This window comes from Dermacentor andersoni, chromosome 1 (assembly GCF_023375885.2).
Source record: "Dermacentor andersoni chromosome 1, qqDerAnde1_hic_scaffold, whole genome shotgun sequence".
Taxonomy (NCBI): Eukaryota; Metazoa; Arthropoda; class Arachnida; order Ixodida; family Ixodidae; genus Dermacentor; species Dermacentor andersoni.
The window spans coordinates 200,337,930-200,358,469 of record NC_092814.1 but is presented as its reverse complement, the minus strand read 5'-3'; the positions used below and the strand labels follow the sequence as shown (position 1 = coordinate 200,358,469).

The following is a 20,540-nucleotide window of genomic DNA, read 5'->3' as shown; positions in this document are numbered from 1 at the left end:
TGTTTCCGCAGCCAGTGCAAACACTTGTCTCACCAAGCTGAGCAGCTCGGGCAAAGCCTTTTCAAGTTTGACGGCGAACTTTGGCCTTCTGGCTAAGACACGCTGTACGCGGTCGAGAAGTGTCACGTGGCCCACGGTTTTGACGTTGTCATTCTTGGCTTTTTGAACCTTAGGTGCAGAGGCTCGAAGTTCCGAAAATGTTCGCAGCCAACCCTGCCGTCGAATCCGCCAGGCTGCTGAAGTCCCTCCACTTCCATCCTGGTTAGGGCTGTGAAGTTCGTTCATGAAAGAGCAGATACAAGCAGTCCTTGTAGAATATCGCCTGCCTTTTCCACTCAGGTCTCAGAATATAGCAGATTCTCGTTCCATACCCTTGTGATTGCCTGAAGCCGCCAAAAAGCAGCAACACTTTTGAAGGCAGCCGCTTCATCCTTAATTAGTAGGATAGGGTTCGTGCACGGCACACACCAATGGCGTTGAGAGTGACAAGAAAAGAGGCATCCACTTGAAAACAGTTAAAATGGCCCAGTGTACTAGAAATAAAGCTTGCTAGGCTTGTGGCTTGGGCTATAGTCGATTCATAGTGCGAAAGTAGGGGGACAGCGCAAACTTGACGGAACAAATACGAAGAAAGGACGAATACGGCGTTGACTTACAACTGATTTTATTTTTTGACATGTTGGACAAACACGCAGATGCATAAACGAGAGATTAAAAGAGCATAACTACAACGTACACACAGCGATTAGTGGCCATTTAGGTCTCCACTACAGGGATTGTGGTTGCACTCCAATCTTTTCAGGAACAAACGTTATAGCAAAAAATAAATGAAGAAGAACTAACCGAATAATTGAAACCGCGGAAATAGCACGCCCAAAAGAAAATTGTGTTAGTGTGCCTTCTCTGACCCTCTCCAAAAAATAACTCAGTTTTTCGACTCACAGATAATACAGCACGCGCTTGTGACGTAATTCGATGATGTAGGTTGACGAGAGATAGGGATACGTGTATCATGTCGTGTTAATCTTATTTTCCTTCATATATATTTTGACTGTCAAGGTATATATATGCCCACCTGTCAAAAAATAACATAAGTTGTAAGTCAGCGCAGTGTTCGTCCTTGCTTTGTTTTGTGTGGCATCAATTCTGCGCTATCCCCCTACTTTCGCCCCGTGAACCTATTATACAAAGCAACCTGAACTATTGCGACCTGACCTACACTTTCGGCTACGCACTCTAGCACAGATCGCGAAACGTGCATATTTATCTGGATTGATCTTCCTCTAATGTCACATGTTTGATGGTCTCCCACCACTGATCGAATTAGGTCTTGAAGGCGACTCGCTAATTTCTTCGCCATATATTATAATCCACGTTGCAAAGTGATACGAGGCAATATCCTTCAACTTTCTGCAATTTAGTTGCATCCCTGATTTTTGGGATAAGTACTGTGTATCCAATCCTGTAAGCTTCTTCATACACTTTAAACAGAAAGGGAGCCAATATAGCGCAAAAGCACTGATTAAATTCTGCACTCAAGTCATCAGGACCAGGAGTATTGCCTTTAGCTAGCGAAGCAATGGTTCTTTCAACTTCTGTGATACATATGTCTCTATCAACATCATCACGTTCTACTTGACTCACAATGTACACTCAGAGATACAGGGTGCACTAGTCCGAGCGAGTACTCGTCAGTATTTGCTGCAACAGCCTTGTAGTCGTTCACTTGGTGATGAGCGTCGCTGTTACAGAGACATCCAGCCCTAAACCTGTTACTACGACCACTTACGTGGATGAGGCCACTTCACGTGCCCTACAGTCAGTTTTCTCGCAGGTGAGGCTACTCGAGGGGCGTTAGAATATGCTACTCTGCGGTGCACAGCTCAGGACACTAGGCAGTTTCGGATGTATCACTAGCGTTTTCATAATTCTTCGATATCCTTATTCTCGAGATGCTGACGGCACGTTCTGTCGGTCGCCACAAAAAAGTGTTAAATAAAAGCGTCGCCTTCAACACGTGCTTGAAGCAAAAAGTGTGTCCCTGTCAGGGATCGAACCTGGGACCTTCCGCGTGTTAGGCGGATGTGATAACCACTACACCACAGGCACAGCGGCGGGATAAGGTGAATTTGTAACACATACATCCAGCCACAAACCTGCTACTGCGACCTTTTACGTGGATGAGCCCACATCACGTGCCCTACAGTCAGTTTTTTCGCGGGTGAGGCCACTCGAGGGGCGTTAGAATATGCTACTCTGCGGTGCACAGCTCAGGACATTAGACAGTTTCGGATGTATGGCTACCGTTTTCATAATTCTTCGATATATTTATTCCCGAGATCCTGATGGCACGTTCTGTCGGTCGCTACAAAAACGGGTTAAATAAAAGCGTCGCCTTCAACACGTGCTTGAAGCAAAAAGTTTGTGCCTGCCAGGAATCGAACCTGGAACCTTCCGCGTGTTAGGCGGATGTGATAACCTCTACACCACAAGCACAATTTTTTTCTTGAATGGTATTTATTATAGTAGCATTCAACCCGACATTCACCTGTTCTGTATAGTCGGAGAATGGAGGGCACAATGAAAGTCACACACAGAAAAGGCAGCGTTCGTACTGTGAGTAGAAACGTTGGTTTCACTTTTGAAGGGTGGTAAGGGTAAGCACCTCACCAAAATAGGCTACCAGTCCGGTTGTATATCGAGTCCATCATAAACATGTTTTAGGTACGTGTAGTGAAATTTGGATAAAATGTACCTTTGTAGGTACCACCGTTTCGGCGTTTCGGTCCATCATTCGCGTTTTCCACAAACTGTGCATTCCCATGGGAAAAAGCATATCGAAAGGTGCACTATTATCAGAGGTTGGTAGCAGGTATCACACAGTATGAGCGTTAATCTCAGTCTTTCTTTAAAGTTCGTTGGAGGACATCCCAAAATAGGATGGCGCCAGTGCAGCTAATAAAACAATGTTCAATTGTCTCTGGTACATCACAAAGGCGACAGTTAACAGAAGAAACAAAGATACCTTTTTTTTTTGTAGCCATGTTTTTACCGGTATGGTTTCACTATGAAGTTTATAAAAGAATGATTTGAAGCAAGGGGATAAATACATTTTTCGAACTCGCTTTAGTACATCGTGGCCTGGCCATTTAATGTATAGTGATCGGTAAAATGGAGGCGGAAATAGCGTGGACAGTAAATCTTTGTATAACGTTTTACGCGACACAGATCTAGTACAAGTATTCAGTGGAAAACCGAACTGTCAGGAAACGAACCGCCAAGTAAACTTCTTGCGTGAACCCCCACAAGCATAAACGCGAAGAACAATTTGAAGAAACAACTAAATCAGGTAACGCATTAACAAGTGCGACTTGCATGTATGACCGAATTATAGGATGCAACGTATCGCGAAAAAAAGAAGAAACGAGACACTATTTGCCGCACATAAAGATGTACTAAGCCCAGCCCACCTTCACTAACAGGCCTAAAAATATTGTCTTGCCTCATGGGCTCAAAAGTTGAAGACCATACGAAGGTTGCAAAGATTCGGTGAAAGCGTTGGATGTATAGCCTAGCACAATGAATAACTTGCAATACATAGTAAATTTTTTTTGCCAAGAACTTATTGCAGGCTTCGGCTTTCCCAAAAATAGAAATTCGTTGTGGAACGATTGTCTGGGCGTAACATTGCAGGACCGAAACCCGTTCTTTCCAATAGTGTGCGCTTAATTTATATGCGTCTAGCAGTGCGCCAAGATACTTTGGTGGGACATCAGTCCACTTAATGCCTGCAAACCGTTCTGGTGCATAGCACCATGAGCCAAACCATAAGCCTAAACTTTTTGAGTAGTTCATTCGTGCTCCTCATACGCTGCCAAATTCTTCTATTGTCGATACTACCTTTTCAACACTGGACTTATCCATGCAGAAGAACGCTAGATCATCTGCATAAGCTAAGACTTTTACTTCATTACCCAGTATATTGAATCCATGGATGTAACTCGAATGAATTACGCTTAAGCATAGCGGTTCCAGGTAAAGGGCGAATAGTAGTGGGGACATCGGGCATCCTTGTTTTACTGATAAGCTAATAGAAACGGGTTCCGAGAGTTGGCAATCAATAACTAAACGAGTAGTGCAACATGTGTAGCAAAGCCTAACGCCTTTAAGCACAATGGAGCCAACATCAGCATGCTCCAACGGTGAGCAAGGGTGAATTTGTAACACATACATGCAGCCCCAAACCTGTTACTGCGACCGTTTTCGTGGATGAGGCCACATCACGTGCCCTATAGTCGGTTTTCTTGCGGGTGAGACCCCTCGAGGGCCGTCAGAATGTTCTACTGTTCGGTGCATAGCTCAGGACACTAGGCAGTTTCGGATGTATCGCTAGCGTTTTCACAATTCTTCGATATACTCATTCTCGAGATCCTGACGGCATGTTCTGTGGGTCGCCACAAAAAAAGTTAAATAAAAGCGTCGCCTTCAACACGTGCTTGAAGCAAAAATTTTGTGCCTGCCAGGGATCGAACCTGGGACCTTCCGCGTGTTAGGCGGATGTGATAACCACTACACCACAAGCACATCGGCGAGCATTGATGAATTGGTAACACATACATGCAGCCCCAAACCTGCTACTCCGATCGTTTACGTGGATGAGGCCACGTCACGTGCCCTACAGTCGGTTTTCTTGGGGGTGAGACCACTCGAGGGTCGTTAGAATGTGCTACTCTGCGGTGCACAGCTCAGGACACTAGGCAGTTTCGGATGTATCGCTAGCATTTTCACAATTCTTCGATGTATTCATTCTCGAGATCCTCTCAGGGCACAATCAAACGTCGAGGGAAAATAATGGCGTTCAAACCACAATACACTCGAGGTACGAGGACACGATAATGATTCTCCGAAGACAGAACGATGAATTGAAGCGAGAGCTAGAACAGCAAAAGAAGAAGACACAAGAGAAGGAAGCTAGCACTGAAAAACAGCTCGAATACCTCATGCGGGAAATAGAACAACTACGGAGAGAAAAGGGCCAGCAATCGCAAACACCACTACCGCGACCTTCATCCCCACCACCACCATCCTCAGCAACACAACCAAAGCCAGCAACACTGTCGAACCAAGCGGTGATAACCCAGAACGACCTCAAGACACTTGAAGACCGCATCAACGCCAGCGTGACCGCCATGATGGAAACCACAATGTCCACGGTAACACAGGTTATGCAAAACACGGTAACCCAGATGATACAGACTGGGTTCCAATCTCTCAAGAGCGAAATGGACAACCAGATTCAGGCCCTACAGAACAAAATGACTCAATCGGGAGAAAGTTTCAGTCAACGCATCCACATGCTAGAAGAAAGAGATAATACTCGCAAGAAGCCTAAGTACCCTGTGAGAGAAGCCAAGATCATGCAGACCCTAAGCGAACAAGATGGCGAGGCTAACTAAAGAGAAAGATGACTACAAGCAACACCCACGGCTCAAAATTTGGCAATGGAACTGTCATTCTATCCGAAGTAAGAGAAGCAACCTTGTACAATTCTGCACGCAGTTTAACCCGGGCACTATAGCCTTACAAGAAACCGAAGCTGAAGACTTGAAGGTCAGTGGTTACCTCACTCACGTCACCGAAGGTAAGATGAGGACAGCAATCCTGACCAAGAAGGCCATCAACGCTCAACGACACGACATCCAACACCGCATCGAACACACCCTCGTCGAAATCGTACCCGAGAAAAAACAGCAGCAAAGCCTCTTTGTGTTAAACGTGTACAGCCCGCCAAAGGACCACCTAAAGGATCTAGACAAGCTAACGCGAGAAGTGAAGAAGCTGAGCAAGGGTAACGGACTGATAGTCGTTGGTGATTTGAATGCTCACCATGTGGCCTGGGGATATGCGGCCTCAAAGAAAAAAGGAGAAGATGTACACAACGTAGCCCAACAACACCTCCTCACGCTACTCAACGACCCGCACACACCCACGCGCATCGGCAACAGTGTATCTAGAAACACCAGCCCCGACCTCACATTCGTACACGGACTCGAACAGTATGAGTGAAGCTGCATGGACGAGAATCTGGGTAGCGACCATTATATAGTGCAAACGATCATCCCGCACCACAAAGCGACGATGAAGATTGGAAAAGCCAAGATCACGAACTGGCAGGCCTTTCGCAAAGACGAGAGCGGCATTAATGCGACGATAGACGACATAGAAATATGGATCAGAGGAGTCGTGGAAAGAGCCGAGAAGCATACGAAGACAATCCAGCTGTCGCAAGTCACCCCCGTGGTGGACCCCCACTTACTCCACCTGTGGGAGGCGCGTAGGGGACTCGCGAAACGCTGGCAGCGTAACAAATGCTACCGGAAACACAAAATTCGAATCTCTAAGCTGATCAAGGAAATGCAAGAGTACTCTGAACAACTTGAAAAACAGAACTGGCGCGAAACATGTAGCAAGTTTCAAGGGACCTTAAGCAGCAAGCGCACTTGGGCGGTACTCAAGACACTCCTATCAAAGAAGGAGAACAAGAACGCCGCAAAACAGAAAGTGCAAAGACTTATACACAACCACCCGGGGAAAGAGGAAGACATCATCAAAGAAGTGAAGGAGAAGTTCCTCGGTACAGAGCGGAACATAACTGTAGATTCGCACTTTGTCGAGTATCGAGGCAAACCAAATATATAACTGGATCGGCCCTTCACAGAAGCAGAAATCGAGAGGGCCTTGAGCAAGCTCACCCGCAACACGGCGCCGGGGTACGACAGAATAAACAACAAGACACTCCGGAACCTTGACGGACCCTCTGTAGACGCACTCTTAAAATACATCAACGAGTGCTGGGAACACGGTAAAGTACCACCGGAATGGAAACATGCCGAGGTAACCATGATACCTAAACCCAACAAGCCCATCAGCGTGCAGAACCTTCGACCTATATCCCTCACCTCGTGTGCTGGAAAACTCTATGAGCACATGGTGCACAACCGCATGATCGAACACCTCGAAGACAAAGGACACGTCCCAAACACCATGTTTGGATTTAGAGCTCACCTGTCCAATCAAGACGTGTTACTGCAGATCAAAGAAAAAGTCATCGACAAACTGGACACGCACAGCAAAAGAGCCATCCTCGCACTTGACGTGAAAGGGGCTTTCGACAACGTGTCACACGAAGCCATACTGCAACACCTCAACGTATATAACTGCGGTAAAAATACATATAATTACATCAAAGCTTTTCTGAAAGAACGGACAGTCACAGTGGGGATAGGCAACTTACGCTCTGAGAAATTCGACATACCGCGAAAGGTAACGCCACAAGGCTCCGTCATTTCGCCGATGCTATTCAATCTAGCGATGAGCTCGCTACCCAAACAACTGAAGCAAATAGAAGCGATTGGTCACGCAATATATGCTGACGACCTTACCATCTGGACTACGGGAGAGTCGACAGGTAAACAGCAAGACGCTCTGCAAGAAGCGGTTGACACAACGGAGAGGTACCTGGAAGCATGTGGACTGACGTGCGCACCAGAAATGTCAGAGCTCCTGGTGCTAAGAAAGCGCACAAGAGGCCGACAACCGCAGCATATACCAGACCCGAAAGTAAAGGTGGGAGGCATCATGATTCCGCAGGTAACGAGGCCCCGCATCCTCGGACTCCTGATTCAAAAGGACGGGGCCGGGGCAGCAGAGTTGAAAAAAATTCAGAGAACAATGCAACAAATAACCCACCTTATCAAAAGAGTGACGAGCAAAAGGCACGGACTCAAGGTGGGAGACTGCAGGAGAATAATACAAGCGCTGCTCACGAGCATCGTCACCTACGGGACCCCATACGTTGACACGAAGAACAGTCGAGGCAAACTAAACGCTCTCATCAGAAAATCCTACAAAATTGCGCTGGGCCTGTCCCCTTCCACATCCACAGTGAAACTACTCAAAATGGGAGTTCACAACACGTGGGAAGAGCTCGTCGAAGCGCACAACGTCACCCAACTGGAGAGACTAAAGCTAACAAAAACGGGAAGAGCCCTGCTCCAAGATCTGGGCTACCAAGTCGAGGATGAGAGGCACCTACCTCAGGGTATCCCACACGAGATCAGAGCCAAGCTACACATAAGTACCATTCCCAGAAACATGCATCCCGAGTACGGCAAGGAAAGGAGACAGGCGAGAATACAAGCGCTCAAGCACATACTGGAACGCACCAATAGCAAAGAAGAAAATGTGAGATACACGGACGCAGCTGCGTACAGAACAAACGACCGATTTGCAATCAGCGTGGTCGACGAGAAGGGCGAAACACTTACAGCCACATCCATACGTGCCAAGGACGCGAACACTGCGGAGGAGCTGGGCATAGCCCTGGCCATCGCAACGTGCAAGAAGACCTTGGTTACCGTGGTGACGGACTCGCAAGAAGCATGCAGGAGATATGTGAACGGAAGGATCAAAAAGGCAGCACTTAATTCAGGTCTTGACCAACACCGAGATAGAAACAGCACAAATCCTCTGGACGCCGGGACACGAATCTCTCGCGGGTAACCAGGCAGCGCACGCCGCGGCTCGAGATCATGCACGCCGAGCCATCTCCGACACGCAAGAACCCGGACCAACGACTGCGACGAGGAGGATGAACGGATATCCAAGAAGTACTCGGACATCCTGGCGCACTACAGGAAGCAGAGGCGTCGCTACACGCCCGCGCTTAAGACGATGAGTAGGGAGCAAGCGGTAACCGGGAGAAGACTCCAGGCTGGAACCTACCCGCATGGAACACTGCTGCACGCCATGTATCCGGGCACCTACGGGCGAGACTGCAAGTTCTGCCCGCCGGACACGCCCAACACCTTGCGCCATATGGTGCTGGAGTGCAGAAATAACCGCGAAGTACCACCGTCATCATCACCACCAGGCGATAACATGCAGGAAGAAGCGGATATAGAGGAAGAATCGGAAGACCAATGGAAGGCTCTGCTGGTGACGCAAGACCCTGACAGCCAGCTACGGTTGGTGAACAGGGCTCGGGCGGCGGCAGCGAGCCATGGCTACCTAGACTGAGGAGGCCACCCACCTTTGGGTTCAAGAAGCCTGGCCTAGCAATAAAGTTTATTTCTCTCTCTCTCTCTTTCTCACAGCACGTTCTGTTGGTCGCCAAAAAAGTGTTAAATAACAGCGTCGCCTTCAACACGTGCTTGAAGCAAAAAGTTTGTGCCTGCCAGGGATCGAACCTGGGACCTTCCGCGTGTTAGGCGGATGTGATAACCACTACAACACAAGCACAACGACGAGCAAGGATTAATTTGTAACACATAGATGCAGCCCCAAACCTGTTACTGCGACCGTTTAGGCGGATGTGGCCGCGTCACGTGCCCTACAGTCAGTTTTTTCGCGGGTGAGGCCACTCGAGGGCCGTTAGAATATGCTACTCTGCGGTGCACAGATCAGAACACTAGGCAGTTTCGGATGTATCACTAGCGTTTTCATAATTCTTCGACATTTTTATTCTCGAGATCCTGACGGCACGTTCTTTCGGTCGCCACAAAAAAAGTGTTAAATAAAAGCGTCGCCTTCAACACGAGCTTGAAGCAAAAAGTTTGTGCCTGCCAGGGATCGAACCTGGGACCTTCCGCGTGTTAGGCGGATGTGATAACCACTACACCACAAGCACTTTTTTTTTTTTTTTCTTTATTGCCAATCCTCGACATGTCACCACAACACACATTCCTTAAATGATATACACAGAAACGAAAGAAAAAGACAAAAAGGAAATAATGAATACAAAAACGGAACAAGAAACAGTAATATACACATTCGTTGCCGTCCGCTACTGTGGCATGACATTGTCGTATTAAAATTCCTTGAGCGCTGTCAGGGGTTCAACCCTCGGCAGCCACTCAGGAACAGGCTGTTGCAACTTCTGCACTTCTACATATTTTTGCATACATTCTCGAAAGTAAAAACGCGCCGGTCGGGCATCCGGGTCACAATGGTAGCCCGCCATTCTTGCGCGCCATAAACAGTGGAGGCCTGTTAGCATGATAAGGTCGTACGGGAATCCTTCGTCATCATTAACTGCCAGAAACCTGATTCCGTGTGGATCTATCGGTAACTCCTTTTTCAAAGTCCTTTGCAACACGTCCCAGAAGAAAACCCCCTCCCAACAGTGGATGAAGACATGATCTATGCTTTCCGGTTTTTTACAAATGAGGCAGTGGGTTCCCCACGGCATGTAGAACCCACGTTGTTCCAGGAAAATTTTAACAGATAAGGTACCGGTATGTAATTTAAAGAAGAAAGATTTCGTGGCTGGTTGAACTGGCATCATCTTCACCCTTTTCAAGACGTCTAGGCCTGGGCCTCCACTGTACACGGCTCTGTACATGGGTACAAGCAATACACTATCACACAAATCACGGTATAACTTTTTCCGTTTTGCATTCCACAAATATTCACTTGAAAAACGAACACGCAAAAAAGAAACACTATCAACTATTTCCCGAAAGAACCCACGGACAGATCCTGGCATTATTTCGGTACCTACTACAAACTCGGGAAGTGATCTTGAAAGCCTCATTTGGATCACCGTGCGCAGAAATGGGTCGTTTGTATCTCGAAAGAAGAAGAATCTATTCACCAGTTGACGCAAGAAAAGGTGCGCCAACCCCAGACCACCATCCTTCACGCGTCGGAAGAGATTATCTCGGCTGCATCGCTCCCAGCTCGATGCCCACACGAATACAGCGAACACGCGGTGCAGTTTCTGCACATTAATCCGAGAGCACTGTAGGACCTGCATCACGTACCAGATCTTTGTCACGAGAAACGTGTTGCACGCTGTAGCTCGCGCGAACATGGACAAGTGAACGGCGTTCCATCGGTCGGCTTTTTCTTTTACTTCTTTTGTTCGCTCCTTCCAGTATTCGCTACTGTCCTTGTAGGCATCAAGGGGTGCGCCAAGGTACTTAACTGGCGTCGTGACCCAGGTTACGTTGGAAAAGTGGTCTGGTGTGGACGCCCATTCCCCGTGCCAAAACCCCAAACATTTCTGCCAGTTCACGAAGCTATTAGTGGCATTACCAAACTGTCTGACGATACTCACTGCGTTCAATACACTTTGCGTATCTTTACAACATACAGCCACATCGTCAGCATATGCCAATAACTTCACCTCTGCTGCTTGGAGGCAAAATCCCTTAATGTATTCATTTTCAATGATGGCCTGACATAGCGTTTCTATGTAAACACAAAACAGGAGTGGGCTGAGTGGACAACCCTGGCGAACGGAGCGCTTCACGTTAATGGGGGCCCCCAGCATTTGATTAATTATAAGTCTCGTATAGCAACTCCGGTACGCCATGGTCACCCCCTCAGTGATTATGTGGCCAAAATTAACATGTTGAAGGATGGTGAGCAATATCTCGTGAGAAACACAGTCAAATGCTTTCTCCAAGTCTAGCTGGAGGATCGCAACTGCCTCACACATGGCATCACAACACTCCAGCACACACTTCAACTTATGAATGTTAGTAAAGATGGTTCTTCCGCGAATTCCACACGTCTGGTGTGGGCCGACTACATCCTTAATGACTGACTGCATACGCCGTGCCAACACCTTCATCAATATTTTGTAGTCGCAATTAGTAAGCGCAATGGGTCTGTATGATGAAAGTTGCTTGAGCTTTTCGGTGTCTTCTGTTTTCGGTATTAGTACGGTATGGGACTGGCCAAAGGATGGTGGAAGTATTTTCAGTTCGTATGCTTCGTTGTAAACGGCGGTTAAGATATGAGCTAGGTGGCCTTTAAAAGATTTGTACCAGGCGGCACAAAGACCGTCTGGACCTGGCGACTTGCCAGGATTCAGGTCTTCGATGGCCTTCATCACTTCATGTTCTGTTAATGGTCGTTCTAAGGTTTCTTTAACTTCAGACGACAGCTGTGGCATTCGTTGCAAAAATAAATTATTGAAATCGTGCATGTTGACAGGCCTGAATGCAAAAAGTTTTTTGTAATGCTCAAGGAACGCATGCCCTATGTTATTGTTATCGGTTAATACCACCCCTTCATATTCAATGGCCTCAATCTGCTTACGTCTGGAATGTTTTTTTTCTAGTCCCATCGCTCTTTTCGTTGGCGTTTCCCCGCATGTTAGTCTTTCTGCTCTAGCACGCACGAGTGCGCCTCGATAGCGTTCTTCGTCGAACACTTCGAGCTTTTTCTTAACAGCGCGCATATCGTCTTGATAAGCGCCCGGTTGCTTGCATTCCAGCGTCGCCAATTTTGCCAGCAATGTTTTTAAATCCTTTTCACTGGCCTTTTCTTCATAACGCAGTACGCTACTTCTTTCAATTGCTTTCATTTTGATGGTTTGCTTCAACAACTCCCATTCCTCGCCAAACTTTATAGAACTATCCGTTGCAAAAGAATTCAGAGCAGCCACTACCTTTTCATTAAAAGTTTCATCTCGTAGCAGCTCAGAATTCATTTTCCACAGTTCCCAAACGAATTTGTTTCGTTCTTTCTTGCTGCCTACCCTGCATTTTACCAGGCAGTGATCCGAGAATGATATGGCCGTAACTGCATAGCACTGGCATTTTTCTACCAAATCGTATGATAGATAGATCCGGTCTAATCGTGCGTGACTTGTGCCCTGAAAGTGAGTGTACATCACGTCTCGGTCAGCCCGAAAACACTCAGCGACATCTTCTAATTCGAACTCATGTATAATTTGTGCGAGGATATCGCTGCTTTTGTCATAAACTACGCGTCGCGTAGACCTATCCTCAGCATTCAATACGCAGTTGAAATCCCCTACACAGGCTATTGTTTTTTGCACAGAGAAGTGATGCTTTAGGTTCAAAAAGAAAGTTGCCCTCTCTTGCACTGTATTAGGTGCATAAATGCACAACACGCGCCATTTGACATCGCAATAACTGAAATCACAAACGACAAGTCGACCGGAAGTGCACGAGAAGTAACCGTCAATAACCAGTCCTGGAAGCTTCCTCACGAACAACACACATCCCGCCGAAGTCCCTAAGGCGTGGCTCACTACCGTATAGTAGTTGTACGTGAACCTTTGCACCATGCTCCCGGTCTCCTCCTCGCCGTCTACCTTGGTTTCTTGCACGGCTAAAACGTCGAGGTCGTGGTCCACTAGTAGTCTGTAAACCTGACTCTGTTTCTTTTTGGCGGCCAGACCTCGAACGTTTAGCGTGCCGAGGCTAAGCGACGGGTTGGTAGCCATTACTGATTTAAACGGGAGGGGAGAAGGCCCGGAGCATGGTGCTCACCTTAACGTCTAGCTGACCGCTAGACGCCTCCGTGGCCATCCGGTGGCCGTCGTCCGAGTTCGTCTTTGGTCGGCTTCGGGGTGAGCCTGCGGTCAGCCTCCAAGTTCGGCTTAGGCTTGATGGTGGAGCGCCTTCCGGGTAGCGTCTTAGCGGGTGGTGGCTCGGAGTCACCGCCGGCCTTTCCGTCGACTTTCTCCTCGTGCTGCAGGGATCTCTTGACCGGTGCCGAGACGGATTCGACGCGGGCGCTAGCATGGGTCGCGTTGTCGTCCGCCTCTGCCTGCGTTGCATCCGTAGCTCGCTGGTGGCTCTCATTTTCTTGCGGGGCCGTCTGCACGCTCTCGACTGTAGCTGCTGGTTCCTTAGGGGGAGGGATATTATTCCTTCCTGCTTCGGCCTGCTTGGTCGTCGCGCTCGTTTCTGCCGCCACGTTGCTGTTTCCAGCACCCTTGGCCGCTTCCTCCGCCTCGGTCACGTCCATCATATGTTCTGATGCCGACGGCTCGCTCTGCGCCGAGCCCGCGGCTACTGCGTAAGAGCGTACACAGTCCGCGTCGTTGTGTCCAAAAAGCCTGCACCGGGAACAACGGGGAACCTTGCATTCTCGTCGAACGTGGCCAGAGCCCCGGCAGCGTAGGCACTGCATGGGGCGACCTGGGGCTACCACCAGCGCAAGCTCGCCGGCGACGCGGATCTGGTGGGGCAGGTCGTCAACTTTCATTCCGGCTTTCAGCTGCAGCAGCACTGCTCGGGTCGTCGAGCCCTTGTCGGAAACGCCATCCACTCGCCAGCGCTCCCGGGTCACTTCCGTCACTTTGCCGAAGGAGGCCAGCGCGGTCTTGACGTCTTCGTCGTCCACCCCATGCAGAAGCCAGTGGATACGAAGCTTCACCTGTTGTTCCTTGGGGTCGATGACCAGGCAGCGACGCCCCTTCACCTGTAGCTCCTTCAGGGCAGCCAGCTTTTCGGCAGCCTCGGCTGTCTTCATCGTCACCGCCCATACATGGTTGATTTGGTATGCTCCAAGGGCGACGACGCCAGAGAGCATACCAACAGCTTGAAGCGCGTCCCGGAAATCTTCCACACGGAACGGGCGAACACGAGCGTCGCCGTGCAAAAAAAACTGTATTTAAAACAATGCGTCCTGTAGGTAGCCGAGGCAAAATAATCTGGAAATCCTTATCTTCCTCCGTCGAAAGCCTGTTGCCGCGGCTAACAGCCGCATATGCCGCTCCATTGGAGCCCATGATCCTACGATCCGTTTAGCTCGGGAGCCGGAAGCAGAATGTACACCACAAGCACAACGACGAGCAAGGATTAATTTGTAACACACAGATGCAGCCCCAAACCTGTTACTGCGACCGTTTAGGCGGATGTGGCCACGTCACGTGCCCTACAGTCAGTTTTTTCGCGGGTGAGGCCACTCGAGGGCCGTTAGAATATGCTACTCTACGGTGCACAGCTCAGGACACTAGGCAGTTTCGGATGTATCACTAGCGTTTTCATAATTCTTCGATATCTTTATTCTGGAGATCCTGACGGCACGTTCTGTCGGTCCCGCCACAAAAATAGTGTTAAATAAAAGCGTCGCCTTCAACACGAGCTTGAAGCAAAAACTTTTGTGCCTGCCAGGGATCGAACCTGGGACCTTCCGCGTGTTAGGCGGATGTGATAACCACTACACCACAAGCACAACGACGAGCAAGGATTAATTTGTAACACATAGATGCAGCCCCAAACCTGTTACTGCGACCGTTTAGGCGGATGTGACCACGTCACGTGCCCTACAGTCAGTTTTTTCGCGGGTGAGGCCACTCGAGGGCCGTTAGAATATGCTACTCTGCGGTGCACAGCTCAGGACACTAGGCAGTTTCGGATGTATCACTAGCGTTTTCATAATTCTTCGATATCTTTATTCTGGAGATCCTGACGGCACGTTCTTTCGGTCACCACAAAAAAAAGTGTTAAATAAAAGCGTCGCCTTCAACACGAGCTTGAAGCAAAAAGTTTGTGCCTGCCAGGGATCGAACCTGGGACCTTCCGCGTGTTAGGCGGATGTGATAACCACTACACCACAAGCACAACGACGAGCAAGGATTAATTTGTAACACATAGATGCAGCCCCAAACCTGTTACTGCGACCGTTTAGGCGGATGTGACCACGTCACGTGCCCTACAGTCAGTTTTTTCGCGGGTGAGGCCACTCGAGGGCCGTTAGAATATGTTACTCTGCGGTGCACAGCTCAGGACACTAGGCAGTTTCGGATGTATCACTAGCGTTTTCATAATTATTCGATATCTTTATTCTCGAGATCCTGACGGCACGTTCTTTCGGTCGCCACAAAAGAAGTGTTAAATAAAAGCGTCGCCTTCAACACGAGCTTGAAGCAAAACGTTTGTGCCTGCCAGGGATCGAACCTGGGACCTTCCGCGTGTTAGGCGGATGTGATAACCACTACAACACAAGCACAACGACGAGCAAGGATTAATTTGTAACACATAGATGCAGCCCCAAACCTGTTACTGCGACCGTTTAGGCGGATGTGGCCGCGTCACGTGCCCTACAGTCAGTTTTTTCGCGGGTGAGGCCACTCGAGGGCCGTTAGAATATGCTACTCTGCGGTGCACAGATCAGAACACTAGGCAGTTTCGGATGTATCACTAGCGTTTTCATAATTCTTCGACATTTTTATTCTCGAGATCCTGACGGCACGTTCTTTCGGTCGCCACAAAAAAAGTGTTAAATAAAAGCGTCGCCTTCAACACGAGCTTGAAGCAAAAAGTTTGTGCCTGCCAGGGATCGAACCTGGGACCTTCCGCGTGTTAGGCGGATGTGATAACCACTACACCACAAGCACATTTTTTTTTTTTTTTCTTTATTGCCAATCCTCGACATGTCACCACAACACACATTCCTTAAATGATATAAACAAAGACCAAAGAAGCAAAAACGAATGAATACACAAACGGAACAAAGAACAGTAATATTTACATTCGTTGCCGTCCGCTACTGTGGCACGACGTTGTCGGATTAAAATTCCTTTAGTGCTGTAAGGGGTTCAACCCTCGACAGCCACTCAGGAACAGGCTGTTGCAACTTCTGCACTTCCACATACCGTTGCATGCATTCCCGGAAGTATACACGCGCTGGTCGGGCATCCGGGTCACAATGGTAGCCCGCCATTCTTGCGCGCCATAAACAGTGGAGGCCCGTAAGCATGATGACGTCGTACGGGAAACCTTCGTCGTCATATACTGGCAGAAACCTGATTCCGTGGGGATCTATAGGTAGCTCTTTTTTTAGAGTCCTTTGTAACACGTCCCAGAAAAAGACCCCTTCCCAACAGTGGATGAAGACATGATCTATGCTTTCTGCTTTTTTACATATAAGGCAGTGGGTTCCCCATGGCATGTAGAACCCACGTTGTTCAAGAAAGATTTTAACAGGTAGAGTACCGGTGTGTAATTTGAAGAAGAACGATTTAGTGGCTGGTTGAACTGGCATCTTCTTCACCCTTTTCAATACATCTAGGCCTGGGCCTCCACTGTACAGGGCTCTGTACATGGGTACCAGCAATACACTGTCACATAAATCACGATATAACGTTTTCCGTTTTACACTCCACAAATATGCACTAGAAAAACGAACACGCAAAAAGGAAACACTCTGAATTATTTCCCTAAAGAAACCACGAACTGGTCCTGGCATTATTTCGGTGCCTACAACGAATTCGGGAAGTGATCTTGACAACCTCATTTGGATAGCGGTGCGTAGAAATGGGTCATTTGTGTCTCGAAAAAAGAAGAACCTGTTTACTAGTTGACGCAAGAAGAGGTGCGCCAACCCCAGACCACCATCCTTCACGCGCCGAAAGAGATTATCTCGGCTACATCGCTCCCAGCTCGATGCCCACACGAAAACAGCGAACACGCGGTGCAGTTTCTGCACATTAATCCGAGAGCACTGTAGGACCTGCATTACGTACCAGATCTTTGTTACGAGAAACATGTTGCACGCTGTTGCTTTCGCGAACATTGACAGGTGACCGGCGTTCCATCGGTCGGCTTTTTCTTTTATTTCTTTTGTCCGCTCCTTCCAGTACTCGCTACTGTCCTTGTAGGCATCAAGGGGTGCGCCAAGGTACTTAACTGGCGTCGTGACCCAGGTGACGTTCGAAAAGTGGTCTGGGGTGGACGCCCATCCCCCGTGCCAAAACCCCAAACATTTCTGCCAGTTCACGAAGCTATTAGTGGCATTACCAAACAGTCTGACGATACTCACAGCGTTCAATACACTTTGCGTATCTTTACAACATACGGCCACATCGTCAGCATATGCCAATAACTTCACCTCTGCTGCTTGGAGGCAAAATCCCTTAATGTATTCATTTTCAATGATGGCCTGACATAGCGTTTCTATGTAAACACAAAACAGGAGTGGGCTGAGTGGACAACCCTGGCGAACGGAGCGCTTCACGTTAATGGGGGCCCCCAGCCTTTGATTAATTATAAGTCTCGTATAGCAACTCCGGTACGCCATGGTCACCCCCTCAGTGATTATGTGGCCAAAATTAACATGTTCAAGGATGGTGAGCAATATCTCGTGAGAAACGCAATCAAACGCTTTCTCCAAGTCAAGCTGGAGGATCGCTACTGCATCACACATGGCATCACAACACTCCAGCACACACTTCAACTTGTGAATGTTAGTGAAGATTGTTCTTCCGCGAATGCCACACGTTTGGTGTGGGCCGACTACTTCCTTAATGACTGACTGCATACGCCGTGCCAGCACCTTCATCAGTATTTTGTAGTCACAGTTAGTAAGCGCTATGGGTCTATAGGAGGAAAGTTGCTTGAGCTTCTCGGTCTCTTCTGTTTTAGGTATTAGTACTGTATGGGACTGGCCGAAAGATGGTGGAAATATTTTCATTTGGTATGCTTCATTGAAAATTGCGGTCAAGATAGGAGCTAGGTGGCTTTTGAACGATTTGTACCAAGCGGCACAAAGACCGTCTGGACCTGGTGACTTGCCAGGGTTCAGGTCTTCGATGGCCTTTATCACTTCCTGTTCAGTTATTTGTCCTTCCAACGTTTCTTTAACGTCACTCGACAGCTGTGGCATTCGCTGCAAAAATAAGTCCTTGAAACTTTGCATGTTGACGGGCCTGAATGCGAAAAGCTTTTGGAAATGTTCAAAGAAGGCACGCCCTATATTCTTCGTATCAGTTACTACCAGCCCGTTATATTCGATGGCCTCAATCTGTTTGCGTCTGGAGTGCTTTTTTTCTAATCCCAGTGCTCTTTTCGAAGGCATTTCCCCGCATGCTAGTCTTTCTGCTCTCGCGCGCACGAGCGCACCTCGATAACGCTCTTCATCGAAAACCTCGAGCTTTTTCTTAATAGCACGCATATCTTCTTGATAAGCTCCGGGTTGCATGCATTCGAGCGTCACGAATTTTTCCAGTAATGTTTTTAAATCCCTTTCTCTTGCCTTCTCTTCATATCGTAGTACGCTACTTCTTTCAATTGCCTTGATTTTAATAGTTTGTTTCGACAGCTCCCATTCCTCGCCCAATTTCATAGAACTGTCTTTTCCAAAAGAATTCAGAGCATTCACTACCGTCTCGTTAAAAGTATCGTCCCGTAGAAGCTCAGCATTCATTTTCCACAGTTCCCAGACGAATTCGTTTCGTTCTTTTTTGCGGCCCACCCTGCATTTTACCAGGCAGTGGTCAGAAAAGGATACGGCAGTAACTGCATAGCACTGGCATTTTTCTACTAAATGATATGACAGGTAGATACGGTCTAATCGTGCATGACTTGTTCCCTGGAAGTGGGTGTACTTCACTTCTCGGTCAGCCCCGAAACACTGAGCGATATCCTCTAATTCAAATTCATGTATGATCTGCGCCATGATATCGCTGCTTTTGTCGTAAATTACGCGTCGCGTAGACCTGTCTTCGATGTTCAATACACAATTGAAGTCCCCAACACAGGCTATCGTTTTGTGCACAGACAAGTGGTGCCTCAAGTTCAAAAAGAAATTTACCCTTTCTTGCACCGTATTAGGCGCATAAATGCACAGCACGCGCCATTGGACATCGCAATAGCTGAAATCACAAACGACAAGTCGACCGGAAGAGCACGAGAAGTAACCGTCTATAACCAGGCCTGGAAGCTTCCTCACGAACAAGACACACCCCGCCGAAGTCCCTAAGGCGTGGCTCACTACCGTATAGTAGTTGTACGTGAACCTTTGCACCATGCTCCCGGTCTCCTCCTCGCCGTCTACCTTGGTTTCTTGCACTGCTAAAACGTCGAGGTCGTGGTCCACTAGCAGTCGATACACCTGACTCTGTTTCCTTTTGGCGGCCAGACCTCGAACGTTTAGCGTGCCGAGGCTAAGCGACGGGTTGGTAGCCATTACTGATTTAAACGGGAGGGGAGAAGGCCCGGAGCATGGTGCTCACCTTAACGTCTAGCTGACCGCTAGACGCCTCCGTGGCCATCCGGTGGCCGTCGTCCGAGTTCGTCTTTGGTCGGCTTCGGGGTGAGCCTACGGTCAGCCTCCAGGTTAGGCTTAGGCTTGAGGGTGGAGCGCCTGCCGGGTAGCGTCTTAGCTGGCGGCGCCTCGGAGTCACCGCTGGCCTTTCCGTCCACTTTCTCCTCCTGCTGCAGGGACCTCTTCACCGGTGCCGAGACGCTTTCGACGCGGGCGCTAGCAGGGGTCGCGTTGTCGTTTTCCGCTGCCTCCGTAGTATCTGTAGCCGGCTGGCGGCTCTCATTTTCTGTCTGGGTCACCCTGACGCTGATTAGTGCGGTTTCTGGCTCGTCGGGAGGAGGGACATTATTCGGTCCTCCTTTAGTCGGCGTCGTCGTCCCGCTCGCTTCTGCCACCGCATTGCCGCTTCCAGCTCCCTTGGCCGCATCCTCGGCCTCGGTCACGTCCATCATGTGGTCTGATGTCAACGGCTCGCTCTCCGCCGACCCCGCGGCTGCTGCGTATGAACGTACACAGTCCGTGTCGTTGTGTCCGAAAAGCCTGCACCGGGAGCAACGGGGAACCTTACATTCTCGACGAACGTGACCAGAGCCCCGGCAGCGCAGGCACTGCATGGGGCGACCTGGGGCTACGACCAGCGCAAGCTCGCCGGCGACGCGGATCTGGTGGGGCAGGTCGTCGACTTTCAGTCCAGCCTTCAGCTGCAGCAGCACAGCTCGGGTCGT

The 20,540-nt window shown here is 48.8% G+C and overlaps 1 protein-coding gene and 9 non-coding genes across 10 annotated transcripts in view; 1 reads left to right on the top strand and 9 right to left on the bottom strand.

The window, feature by feature from the left end:
* LOC140219011 (arylsulfatase B-like) overlaps positions 1-20,540 on the top strand; it is an 85,342-nt gene that overhangs the window by 20,765 nt on the left and 44,037 nt on the right. The window lies entirely within an intron of this gene.
* TRNAV-AAC (transfer RNA valine (anticodon AAC)) lies at positions 2,037-2,109 on the bottom strand. The gene has a single exon. It is a non-coding gene; the product is annotated as a tRNA-Val (tRNA).
* Positions 2,424-2,496, bottom strand: TRNAV-AAC (transfer RNA valine (anticodon AAC)). Its single transcript has one exon. It is a non-coding gene; the product is annotated as a tRNA-Val (tRNA).
* On the bottom strand, positions 4,512-4,584 carry TRNAV-AAC (transfer RNA valine (anticodon AAC)). Its single transcript has one exon. It is a non-coding gene; the product is annotated as a tRNA-Val (tRNA).
* TRNAV-AAC (transfer RNA valine (anticodon AAC)) lies at positions 9,228-9,300 on the bottom strand. Its single transcript has one exon. It is a non-coding gene; the product is annotated as a tRNA-Val (tRNA).
* Positions 9,616-9,688, bottom strand: TRNAV-AAC (transfer RNA valine (anticodon AAC)). The gene has a single exon. It is a non-coding gene; the product is annotated as a tRNA-Val (tRNA).
* Positions 14,931-15,003, bottom strand: TRNAV-AAC (transfer RNA valine (anticodon AAC)). The gene has a single exon. It is a non-coding gene; the product is annotated as a tRNA-Val (tRNA).
* TRNAV-AAC (transfer RNA valine (anticodon AAC)) lies at positions 15,320-15,392 on the bottom strand. The gene has a single exon. It is a non-coding gene; the product is annotated as a tRNA-Val (tRNA).
* TRNAV-AAC (transfer RNA valine (anticodon AAC)) lies at positions 15,708-15,780 on the bottom strand. Its single transcript has one exon. It is a non-coding gene; the product is annotated as a tRNA-Val (tRNA).
* Positions 16,096-16,168, bottom strand: TRNAV-AAC (transfer RNA valine (anticodon AAC)). Its single transcript has one exon. It is a non-coding gene; the product is annotated as a tRNA-Val (tRNA).